This window comes from Nuphar pumila, chromosome 11 (genome assembly GCF_984573655.1).
Source record: "Nuphar pumila chromosome 11, dmNupPumi1.hap1.1, whole genome shotgun sequence".
Classification (NCBI taxonomy): Eukaryota; Viridiplantae; Streptophyta; class Magnoliopsida; order Nymphaeales; family Nymphaeaceae; genus Nuphar; species Nuphar pumila.
Genome location: NC_143259.1, coordinates 21,626,127 through 21,639,174, shown reverse-complemented (window position 1 = coordinate 21,639,174; position 13,048 = coordinate 21,626,127). Strand labels below are relative to the sequence as shown.

At 33.7% G+C, this 13,048-nt stretch overlaps 1 long non-coding RNA gene across 2 annotated transcripts; it reads left to right on the top strand.

Moving 5' to 3' along the window:
• The first annotated feature begins 891 nt into the window (after positions 1 to 891).
• Positions 892 to 2,132, top strand: LOC149822175 (uncharacterized). 2 transcript variants are annotated; one of them, XR_016426226.1, is made up of 3 exons: positions 892 to 1,041; positions 1,184 to 1,370; positions 1,591 to 2,132. It is a non-coding gene; the product is annotated as an uncharacterized LOC149822175 (long non-coding RNA). The 2 variants fall into 2 exon arrangements; XR_016426227.1 differs by lacking the exon at positions 1,184 to 1,370.
• The last annotated feature ends 10,916 nt before the right edge of the window (positions 2,133 to 13,048 follow it).

Genomic DNA, 13,048 nt, shown 5'->3' with positions numbered 1-13,048 from the left:
TCCGTGATGTACAAGACTTGGGTCCATAAGGATTCATTTGGATCCCATTTATATTTTAGATTTTTATCATTTGCAACTTTTGTATTTGGATCATTTTGCATTTTGGGTCATTTGTAATGGATATTGAATTTATGTGTTAGTTCAATATCCGGATTTTATTAGATTAAGATACATTTATCTTTTAACAAAGTTATTAAGGTAGGTAGTTTATTTGAATTAAAATTAGGAAGTCTCGCCTATTTATAGACTAGGAGGGGGCTACGTAGATAGGGGTGGATGAGTTGATTGATAATTATTATTTTTCTTCGAATTTCCTATAATTTTCATTATTTCCCTAATTTCCTTTGGTTTTTGTGCGTGCCATCAATATGGATCTCGCTATATCTGATCCAACCATCCACTCAACATAAATGACAAATACAACAATTCCACCCGAGCCAGTCCACAATGCCAAGTCTATAGCTAGGATCCTAATCCGATTATTATCCAAGCCCCAAAACTCATTTACATCATTGTCAGCCCGGACTCATTCTCTTTTTGTGACAATTATATTAGCCACACAAAAAAAAAGATAGTGATGGTGCTGTTGTGATGTGAAGTAAAAAGGAAGGAGTTGTAAGTGAGAACAGGAGGGTTTGAAATCAATGTCTCGAACCGATTAGACCTGATCCAACCTGTGTAGACCCATGGGTTTGAGTCGGTTCTGAAATATAGACCTCTTTCAAAAATGACACGAGGAAACTGAAATTTAAAATTTTTTTAATTAATAAGTTTTTAAATATTTTAATAGTCATTGAAAAAATATCAAAGACTATTAAAATATTATTAAAACTGTTAAAATAATAGTCATTCGTGTCTTCCTGTGGCATTGTTGGGTCGCAGTTCGTAACTGGACAGCGCTGGGTTAGACCCGACCCACCAACACTTATTTGATCAAACGGTGGGAGCCGGAAAGGCTGAGTTGAGAGCGGCGATGGGGAAAGGGTTTTCTCTCATCCAAACCGTCGCTGCCGCCGGCGTCTTCTCCGCCGTTTCCTTCTGGTAATTTCCAAAAACCCAAAAAGAAAAAAACTCGATTTTTTCTTTCTCCCGCTAAACCCTGATTTCGAGAACTTAGTTTTTCTCGATTTACGAATTCCTCGATCCTGAATCGGGGAGGGTATCCCGTTGGACTTTTTTGCAGGTACGGGTACGTTTACGGGAAGGAGTCGGGGAGGAGAGAGCTCGAAGCCCTAATCGAAGACCTTCGTAGCGCTAGATCCTCGGTAGACGCTGCGGATTCTTGAAGATTTTTTAAAGATGTTTCTGATTGAGCTAGGGTTCGATCGAGTCTGAAAATTTGCGAGAAACGTTTTGGGTTTTCGTATAGTGTAAGTTTCTGAGCTAATTTGTATGAGTGTTCATGTAAAAAGGATAAAAAATGGTGTATTTTTGTTTTTTTGGGGTATAATGGGAGTTATGCTCTGATTCTCATACGGTTTCATTTGGCTACGCAGAAGAATGAAAACCCACTTTTTTCGTTTACGTTTTCTTCCTAATATAATGAAATTTCATGATCTGAATGATTATTTTTTCGGGTGTTGTTTTCAGGGGTGTTGTCTCCTCATCATTGCTTCCTACCCAACTTAGGCTGGATTTTGATTGATGCTCTTGTCTCGCCCTAAGAGGGAGCTTGACAGACTCTTTGCGATGTGCGGCACTCAACTTGCCTCAGAGGTGAAGAGCTGTTTAAGCCTAACGGATTCTAGGTATCCTTATGCATGCACAACGAAAATCTTGAAGGAACCGAGTCTAGCGGGTCGATGCCAAAGCCTTTGGCCTATTGCTTGCCGAAGCCAGTTGGTAGCGTGATGCAGTGAAACTTCCTAATCAAAATAAATCATCCTCTCTCGCTGCAGGGTGAGGAGCAAGAGCAGGCTCCTCACGTGTTTTAGATGTCCAAGTAAAGAATTTGCATACTAGTAAGCACCCATAACACTTACATAGAGGCTCTTTCTTTTGACTTGTATTCGGGTACTATCGTGCGGTCTTGGTTAGGCAATCCCTATAGCACATGGGAGTGCACTGTTTTACTTGACGTGAATAATATGTATTTTGGATTGAATATCATTGTGACCGAATTCAAGGTTAAATTTGAGGCTTTTGCATGATCTATTTGTTTATTTTTGGTTGAATATCACATTGGCAGACCCAATGTGATTGGATTTTTACTGATTTAGGGGTCAAAATTTTGGGTTTTTGCATGATCTATTTTTAATTTGTTTTTATGGTTTATATGATGTGAATGACATGCATTTTGAGTTAAATATTACTGCGGCATATCCATTGGCCTGGATTTGTACTGTTTTAAGGTTTAGATTAAGTTTTTTATATTTTTTGTATTTTATTTTTGTTTTTAGATGAATACATGAATGAATATATGCGCTTTAAGTGTTGTTTGGTTTTTACTGTGGCCGACCCATTGGGCCTGATCAATGGCATGCTTTGTGTTTTTCATGCATGTTGATTGTTTTAGGTTATGGCATTTTGTATTATTTTTTTATGTTTAGTTCATAAAATGAATGGACATGCTTTGTATTGTTTTTATGTTTGTTATTATGAGTTTGTATATTGAGTTATTGGTTGAATGGTATATAATTTTGTTTCAATGAATGTATTGTTTGAATACAAATAGTATTCAGTATGGGTGATGCTGATATGGATGAAGTGCAAGAAATGCAGGTTAGCCATGTGGACAAAATGTAATCATATTCAACAAAAAATCAAATCATGCAAAAGCCCCAAATTTTTAACCTTAAACCAATAAAAAATGCATGTCATTCATATCATATAAACCATAAAATAAAAAAAACAAATAGATCATGTGAACTTCAAATTTCTAACCCTAAATCATTAAAAATTTGGTTGGAGAGTATCTTCGCCAAAAAAGTTGCTAAACACGCTAAAAAACTTGACGTCCTCGGGAGTAAGGAGACGTGAGGGAGAGGTCTAGGGTCTTCAGGTCAAAGTTCTGGAGGAGATCAACTCATACTTGTATGCCTCATGTAATGAGACGCCTATGAGTAGTCTACCACCTAACAACAGGGTCTCAAACATGCTAGGGAGCATTTGTCAATATGTGTAGAACATCAACAATGTATCACCTCGCCACCTCACAATGCAATGCAATATTATATTAGAAAATGTTAGATAATGGTCAAATTGATGCTTGAATGGGCATGAAGGCATTGGACTTATAGTTACTATTATATTCTTGTGCTTAGAGTCAGAGTTGAGGGTCGAGTGGTTGAACCATAAGCTATCACACAATGTTTAGGTATGCATTTTTGTGTGTGTATGTGTGTGTATATATATATATATATATATATTCATTTTGGTTATTGAAAGTTATCACCTTGCAAAATGACACTTTAAAATACCTACCAATTTGACAAAATCATCTGCATATCTAAAATCATCAATTTTTTTGTCTTTTTCAGAACATTTTTGTCTTTCACACATTAGAATATGTTGAGGTTTGCACGAAATATAGCTACATTGTAGGAAGTTTACAATCTTTCAATAAAAAAGAAGATTATGAGCACATCTACAAATACAACACTACATTCTCAAATAAAGTATGACCTTCACAAATATAACCTGCGAACATCACTTAAGTAAATACTCCTCAAGGAGGTCCGCAAATAAGTGACGACATTCAAAAATATTTGTTGCAAATGTCCCAGACTGTGCATTCTAATCCGACCTGAGCAAATACAGTACGACCTTCACAAAGAAAACTTGTGAACTTCACTTAAGTAAATACTCCTCAAGGAGGTCTGCAAATAAGTGAGAACATTTATAAATACTTGTTGCAAATGTCCTCAACTTTTGCACTCTGATTCGACCTTCACAAATGAAGTATGACCTTCATAAATATAGTCCAACCTTCGCAAAAAAAACATGCAAACCTCTTGTAACTAAATATTGCTTGAGGAGGTGTGCAAATAAGTGAGGACAATCACAAATACTTGTTGTCGTGAAAGATTTATGTATGTTTACCTGTGTTTGGTTGTTATTGTGAAAGATTTATGTATGTTTACCTGTTTTATTTAATATTTAGTCCTAAAATTTTCATTTAGAGTTTACTATTTTTATGATTTTTTCATAGATATATATTTGTTGGTATTGTAGATGATTTATGTTTGTTTATTTTTTTATTTAATATTTGATGGTTTTGTATTGGGGTAATGGGTTAGGGTTTACTGTGCACTAACAGTCAATTAGTGAAATGGGGTTGGGGTTGACTGTGCACAAATATTCAATAGGGGTTAGGGTTTTTGTAGGCAGTTGGTTTTTAGACTGAAATAATTATTATAGGTAGTTTTGTTAATTGAATCTATGAAGTATATATAGATGTTTTTTTTGTCAGATGTTATTTTCATTAGATAAATAATATGATGTGTGGTTGATGTGGATAATTAATGATGACCTCTAAAAGAGTTAAAGTACAATACTGTAACATTGAGCACACTAATTGGAGATATATATTGAAAATTGATTTTACCCAAGTATGTGTTTATATGTCTTGCTTTATTGTTTTTTTGAGATCTAAGGTAATTAGTTATTTGCTAATAACATCTTTTCAGAACGATGCAACAAACTGCAAGAAGTGTATGGTCAAATACTACTAAAAAATGAAGGGGATAAAAAAAACAAGTCAAATAGAAGGCAGAGGAGGAGGCAAAAAAACAAAAATGATTGCAACACAAAACAAAGTCAAGAAAAATGAAGTCAACTATCACAAAAGGCTTAGAGGCTAAACAAAAGGTAGAGGATGACAAACAAAAGAAAGCAAAAGAGGGGGTACAAAAAGACATTAATAAGGAAGCTGAGATGAAGGAAATGTGAGATTTAATGAGTCATTGTTGATATGTAATCAAATATTTTGTAAATTAAAATACTGCGATTAACTTGTGAATGTCTTTTTGCATTTTTATTGTATATTGTTATTTTTGTTTAAAATTTACTTTGCTTACAAAGTTATGCAGTGATTATGTAATCATAGATTATAAAAAGTTATACACTTCCAGGTATATAAGTCATAGTTCACAATGTAGGACATCCATAAATAGAAGACTATATTCGCAAGTATAGGTCATAGTTCGCAAATGTAGGACATCCACAAATAAAAGTCAATGTTCACAAATATGGGTTATAGTTCGTAAACGAAGGACATCTGCAAATAGAAGACTATGCTCAACAATATGAGTTATAGTTCATAAACGAAGGACATCTGCAAATAGAAGACTATGTTCAACAATATGAGTTATAGTTCACAAATATGAGTCATAGTTCATAAAAGGACATCCACAAATACATGCTTAAGTTCGCGTGATGTGAACATCATGACCTTCGCGTTGGCAATGTTGTGATGAGAATGATGTCTGCACGCTCCCATCACATATTTGCGGATGTGAGGAACTTCACACGTTAATTGCATGCAGGTCTCCTTCAAGTATGCAATAACTTAATGTTGAAAAATGATATTCATAAATACATGTCTGACTTTGCAAATAGGAGATGCTCGACCTCCGCAACTCAAGAAGATGGACATCTACAAACGCGAACCTCCTATATTAAAAAATGACTTCTGCATACTCTTCTATATGTATGTCTTGAGGTTCATATATTTTGATATGTGAATCTCATTCAGTTATAACATTTTGTCCAACTACGAGAGGGTGATGAGGTTGTTGCTAAGCATACCCAAACTGTCGGACCACTCGTCTGTTCATTTGATGTTCAACTTCATTCATGTTGTGCAACCAAATGTCCTTCCTCACGAGATCCATGGCTTGGATAACCACATGCTCTTTTATATAAGAGTCTCCGTAAGGGTGCCACAAAGTTTCATTCATGGTTAGAGTCTTATATTGCATTAGTATAAAAATATTACAACTTTTTTCATGTATACTTATATGTGTTCTAGTCGGCACACATAACTTTGCACTGCATTAGGCCATTTCCTACTAAGGACCCATCCCTCCTCCATCATTCTCCTCTTGCTCTTCTTTGGAGTCTACATGCATCCAGGGCGTGACCTACTCTACATAGCAATACATGAAAATTGAGGGATTGGGTCATGTTCAAGGAACCTTTCAATGGATATGTACATATTTAAACCTATAAGGATCAATACACAAATTAATACATAAAGATAACAAAATCATGTTTTCATATCAAACAAATCAAATCAATACTTGTACCTCCAACAACAACAACACCAAGATATTGATCATGTTTTTTCTTTCATGCTTTACATTACTCAAACTCGTATGCTGATGTGCAAGGAAAGTTGCTCTTTATGCATATTCATTGACGCGATTCAAGTCACACCATTTGCACAAATGATGCATAAATCAATTTTGCACTAGTATCGATGAATAAATAGGTGTCGAAGAAGTAGAACAAGAATGCCCTCAACTGCTTGTCAACCCTATGCCTCCCCTCAAACACAAGATAACTTTTCCTTCATCGTCCTTGCCTTGTTGATGTCATATTTGTTCCTCAACCATGACAACTTCAATATTTCACCTCGAATGCATCCTCGAGTGTTTTCAATAAAACTTGACATTGATGCTTGAATTCTCCAAATCGAGGTGCATTCATTGGTTCTCCATGACACTTTAGTCCGGTGATGCATGCTACGTCTTCCAAGGCAGTGGTCGGTTGCCAAATTTCAGAATTGTACCATAAAATTTAGGAGACTGACCAATTTTCTATGGTGTGAGCTTCAAGAATTTTTGAAAATACATTCGATCTAGTCAACTCTTTGCTTCCTCCAATAATGTTAAGAATCAAGCATGTGCACTTGTTGAATCCTTTGACTTTTGAGCTTACGAATCTTGCAATCCCAATAAAATTTGTATGAAATAAGATAAATATCATAATTTAATTATTGAATATAACATTCAAATTCAATCTAGACATATATGACAAATTAATCATTGAATTCCAATATTACAAACATGCTTTATAATCAAATTAAAAAAGAATTTAAATTTAAATTTATAGGAAAACCCAAAATCAATTCCAATATTACAAACCTTGAAATTCAAATTCAAACTTAAATTCATAATTTAAATAAAAAATCTAAAGTTAGAATTTAGTTTCAAATTCAATCTCTTGATTCAAATTCAATCTCTTGATTCAAATTATAAATACATTCAAATTCATAGGAAATCATACTTAAAATTTAAGTAAAAAATCTTCAAAATACAAATTTAAACTCAAACTCTTAATTTTAAAATTAAATACAAATTCAAATTTAAAGTCACATTTCAATTTTAAACACAAATTTTGTTCGAAGTTTAAAATTCACAATGTAAAATTCATTTGAAATTCAAATTCAAACTCAAATTAGTTAAAAGCCCAAATTCAAAGCTTAGAATTTAAAAATCCAAATTTAAGTAGAATTTAAAATTCAATTTCAAATATAAATATTAAAATTATGAAATCAAACTCAAATTCTTATTTTACAAGTTAAATGCAAATTTGAATTGAAAGTCACAGTTCAATTTTAAATGCAAATTTAAAATTCAAATTAAAATCAAATCAAAAAGTTCAATTTGAAATCCAAACTCAGTTTCAAAATTTAAATTTAAATTTAAATTTAAATTCTAAATTAAAATATAATTATAAATTCAAGTTTCATATAAAAATCTAAACCCATAATTAAAATGCTCTTAAAATTCACAATGTAAAGTTCATTTGAAATTCAAACTCAAAGTCAATTTCACACCCAAATTAGTCAATGAATTGCAATATTCAAACTAGTTATGTTATAAACATACTTTACTCATACATATATAACATTATTGAATTGCAAGAATCAAACTAGTTATTTTATAAACATGTTTTACACGCATACATATATGATAATATAATGAATGTATGTCTATATTCAGGCTAATTATCCTAAAAATATGCTTCACACATATATGACAAATTAATCAATGAATTGCTTATTCAAAATAGTGATCTTAATATGCTTCACACATATATACATATATAACATTTTAAAGATTGAAATGGAAGAATCAATACAAACACATATATATATATATGATAATTTAATAAATGATTTAATGTAACATTGAAATTGATTTAAAACATCTTACAAACATATTGCGTACAATAACTAATGAAGAAAGTATTTGTCTACAAGCAATGAACCTTGTTTGATGCTGCAACCTCTTTCTTGGACCATGCATTTACTCCTCAAGGGTTGATCTTGCACTTCTTCAGGCTCTTTGGGCATCTTACTGCATGTTCTCTACTCCAGCCTTCTCTTTTTGATGAGGTACTTCCTCTGCAAAAAGACCCTCACTCTTCTCCTTTGGCAACAACATTCTTTACCTCAATATCTTCACATTATATCTTCTCTAAAATCTTGTCTATTTCAACCATAGCATCCTCTCCTTGTTGAGGTACCTCCTTCACCCTTTTCACATTCACAAGGTCGACACTCTCCCTCCACATCTCACCACTGCCACTGTAAGTGGCCCACATTTCATGCTTTAACTAGCCAGTCATTGAGGTTAACAATCTCAAACTCAATCAATGACTTCTTCAAGTTCTTCACCATTGACTGAACACATGAATCTCCCTCCTTAAATGCTTTCAGGATGAAAAACATGATTTTAGCCATAAGCTTCTCAGCATTTCTTTTTGCTAGCACTGAAGGTGTTGGCTGCTTCTTATTTGAGTGCAAATTTTTGGGCTTCATTTTACGCATGTTGCATTTCTTGTGGAATATGTCAGACACCTATACTTTTGGCCATGAAGCAGGTTCCCTCTCTATCCATGTGTCCAACTTCCTCTGAACTCTATAGTATGAATTATCAATCGGTGGGTAATTTCTCTGTTCCATCAGGAGGTGTTGTTGTCTCCATGATAGTCTCTTCAATCATTATTTTATAATTAATAAATAGAGATTTTTTCATATAAACAAACTGGCGATTGAAAAATTCTTTTCGTAGCAACTAACAAAAATAGGCATAAATTATTTACATTAAAAATAACATCAAATATTACATATGCCTAATCATATGCATTGCAAGAAGATGTCTTCTTAGCTTATTTTTTTTGTTGTGTTCACAAGTTTAAAATGTTAGAAGAAAATAAAAGCTCATAAGGAAGATAAGGCAGACAATAAATATTCATTAAAATGGAGACAAAATGTCCACTTTTATACTTTTTTTTTATTTTTCTTTTTAGATATTATACAATCATCTAAACAAGCGATCTGTCTTAATATCAATATGTATAACATCTGATGATCATGAAACAATAGTAATAAAAAAATTTATACTAAACAGAAAAACATTGATTGGTTCACTATGGTTTCAATTATTTAAAACAGGATAAGACCAAGAACAAATTTAATGATCATTGCAAGAAGATGTCTTCTTAGTTTTTTTTATGTTAACAAGATGAAAATGTCAGAAGAAAATGAAAGCTCATAGGGAAGATAAAGCAGATAATAAATATTCATTAAAATGGAGACAATTTTCAGTTTTATGTTTTTTTATTCATTTTTCATTTTTTGTTTTAGATATAATACAATCATCTAAAGAAGAGACCTCTCTTAATAGCAATATGTATAACATCTAATGATCATGAAACAATAGGGATAAAAAACAATTTATACTAAACAAAAAAAATATTGATTGGTTCACTATGGTTTCAATTATGTAAAATAAGAGACGACCAAAATGTAATGAAGTGCCAAATGAAAAGAGCAACGTCTCCAAGCGAAAGCACGGAAGCACGCACATACACAAGATGCCACTAAAGGGCAAAATAAACCACAAAAGTGGTCAAGCACAAAAAGAAGATAAAAAATATATCACTTCATAGAATGCTTCAAGAGAAGCTTGGCAAATACATGGGGCTGAGCCCCTTATTTATACACAGCAAGGGACCCAAGGAGGGGCTCCCATAGAGTCGTTGGAGCCCCTCCAACGGTCATATTTATGGCCGTTGGAGGGGTCCAACGACTCTACGTGGACCCCTCTCAAGTGAATAAAAACAAAAAAGAAAAAAGCAAAAAGCAAAAAAAGGAAAAAGAATAAAGGAAAAAGAAAAGGAGAAAAGCATATCAAAGATATGCGTGCACAGGGTGAAATTACAGAAATACCCCTATTGGGTTTTACAAAATAAATATATATATATATATATATATATATTTATATATATAGATAGACACATAGACATATATATATTATATATATGTGTATGTGTCGTAATCTATGTATATATATATATATATATATATATATATATATAAATATACATCATATTTTAACACCCCCCTCAAACACATGGTGAAATCACTGAGAGTTTGCTAAGGAGGAAGTAGAAGCGAGGCGAAGGCAAAGCTTTGGTGAAGAAGTCCGCCAACTGATATTCGGTAGGAACATATGGAAGTTGAATGGTGCCTCGTAAAAACTCGTCTCGAACATAATGGCAGTCCATCTCAATATGCTTCGTTCGTTCGTGAAAAGTGTGATTGCTAGCGATATAAATGGAGCTCTTGTTGTCACAGCATAGCTTTGAGGGAGTTGAGAATGAGACACCCATATCTTTAAGTAAGCTTCTTAACCATATAATCTCAGTTGTGGTAGTGGCCATCGCCCGATATTCGGCTTCAGTAGATGAGAGAGAAACTTTACGCTGCTTTTTACACCTCCAGGAGATAAGTGACTCCCCAAGAAACACACAATAACCTGTGGTCGAAATACGATCATCGGGGTTACCCCCCAGAGGCAGTATACGCAAGTAAAGTAAGAGGTGAAGAAGAGGATAAGAATACTCCCTTAGTTATGGAATCTTTTAGATATCTGATAATCCTCATTACTGCTGCCATGTGAGTGGTGGTAGGAGCAGTTTGAAATTGGCTTGCACTATGAACAGCATGGGAAATGTCAGGCCTGGTAATAGATAAATATGTTAAGGATCCAATCAATTGACGATAAGGCGTGGGATCTGCTAAAGGAGTGCCATCATTGGCTCTCATCTTGGCATTGATCACTTCTGGAGTCTCCACCCTTTTGTCATCTGTTAGCCTAGACCTAGCAATAATATCAGAGGCAAGCTTCATCTGAGATAGGACATACCCCTTGGGGGAGTATGCAACTTCAATTCCTAAGAAATACCTCAAAAAACCCAGATCAGACATATCAAAATTTTTCTTAAGAATATTTTTAATAAGATCAATACCTTTCTTATCATTACCTGTGATAATCATATCATCAACATATAATAACAAAATGGTTATGTATTAATTAGAGGATTTAACAAACAAAGCAGTATCAGTGTAACATGAGGAGAAACCATTATCAAGAACTACTTTGCTAAAAAGATCATACCAAGCTTTTGGCGCTTGTTTTAACCCATAAAGAGCTTTGTTTAATTTTAGAATATTGCCTTTCCCAATTTCAAGACCCGGCGGAGGATCCATAAGAACTTCTTCACATAAAGTTCCATTTAAGAAAGCATTTTTAACATCAAGTTGGTATATAGGCCATTGTTTGATGGATGCTAAGGCAATTAAGGTTCGTACACTAGTCATTCTGGCCACGGGAGCAAAGGTTTCTTCATAATCAATCCCATATTCTTGGGCATAGCCTTTTGCTACCAAACGAGCTTTGTATCTTTCAAGAGACCCATCACATTTAGTTTTGACTTTATATACCCATCTACACCCAATTGCCTTCTTCCCTAAAGGTTGAGGAATAATGCTTCAGGTTTGGGCCTTGTTAAGAGCCTCTAATTCGATTTTCATGGCTTCAATCCAATGTGGGTGATTTTTAGCTTCCTTAAAAGAGGAAGGTTCGTGATACGAATGTATTAACATAAGACAAGTCCTATAATTCGGAGAAAAAGATTCATAGGACACAAACTTTTGTGGTGGCCTACTGGTACGAGAAGATCTCCTAGGTAGATGGTCGTCAGTAGATTCTTCTAAAGAAAAGTCTTGAGAGTATCTGTCAATAGCAGGTTGATGTTCATTTCCTATCCGCCGGGTATAGACATTTATATCATTAAGGTTTTCATTTTGGGAGGTATTATTATAATGTGAAATTCCATCACAACTAGTATCACAAGAAATAGCCTCAGGAGACTCAATTCTAGGAGCTAAGTCAAATAGAAAAGAATAATCGATGTCTTCCTTAGATGTGTGGATATCGAAACCATTTTGTTCTTCAATAAAGTTTACATTTCTCGACACATATAATTTATTGTTTCGAATATCATAACATCTATAGCCTTTTTGATTCTCACCATAGCCAATGAACACACATTCAATAGCTTTAGGTGACACCTTATCTTGTCCTAGACTAAGTACAAAACATTTGCATCCAAAGATTCTTAGTCTATTAAAATCGGGAGTAATTTTAAATAATTTTTCAAAGGGCGAAACATTTTTCAAAGAGGAAGAGGGCATACGATTCACAAGATATGTTGCGGTAAGAAGAGCTTTGGCCCAAAAGTTTTTAGGAACACATTTAGACACAAGAAGAGTTCTTGTGGTTTCAATTAAATGCCTATGTTTCCTTTCCGCAAGACCATTTTGTTGCGGAGTTTTAGGACAAGATCGTTGGTGCAAAATTCCATTTGTTTTAAAATAATTTTGGAAGTCTTTAGACATGTATTCTCCTCCGGAGTCGGATCTAAAAATGGCTATATTGTGTTGAAATTGGTTTTGAACAAGAGCGTGAAACTCTTTAAAATTGGTGAAGACATCGGATTTATTCTTGATAATATAAACCCATGTGTATCTAGTAAAATCATCAATAAAAGAAACATAGTAAGAGAAGCCTCCTTTGGACATAACGGGTGCCGGTCCCCATACATCGGAATGCACAAGTTCAAAAGGCCTTTTTGACACAAAATTGCTATGAGAATATGGAAGAGAGTGAATTTTCCCAAGAATACAATCATTGCATGTAAAAGTATTTGTATTACAAAATTTTTCCAAAAATGAAAAAAGGTACAATTT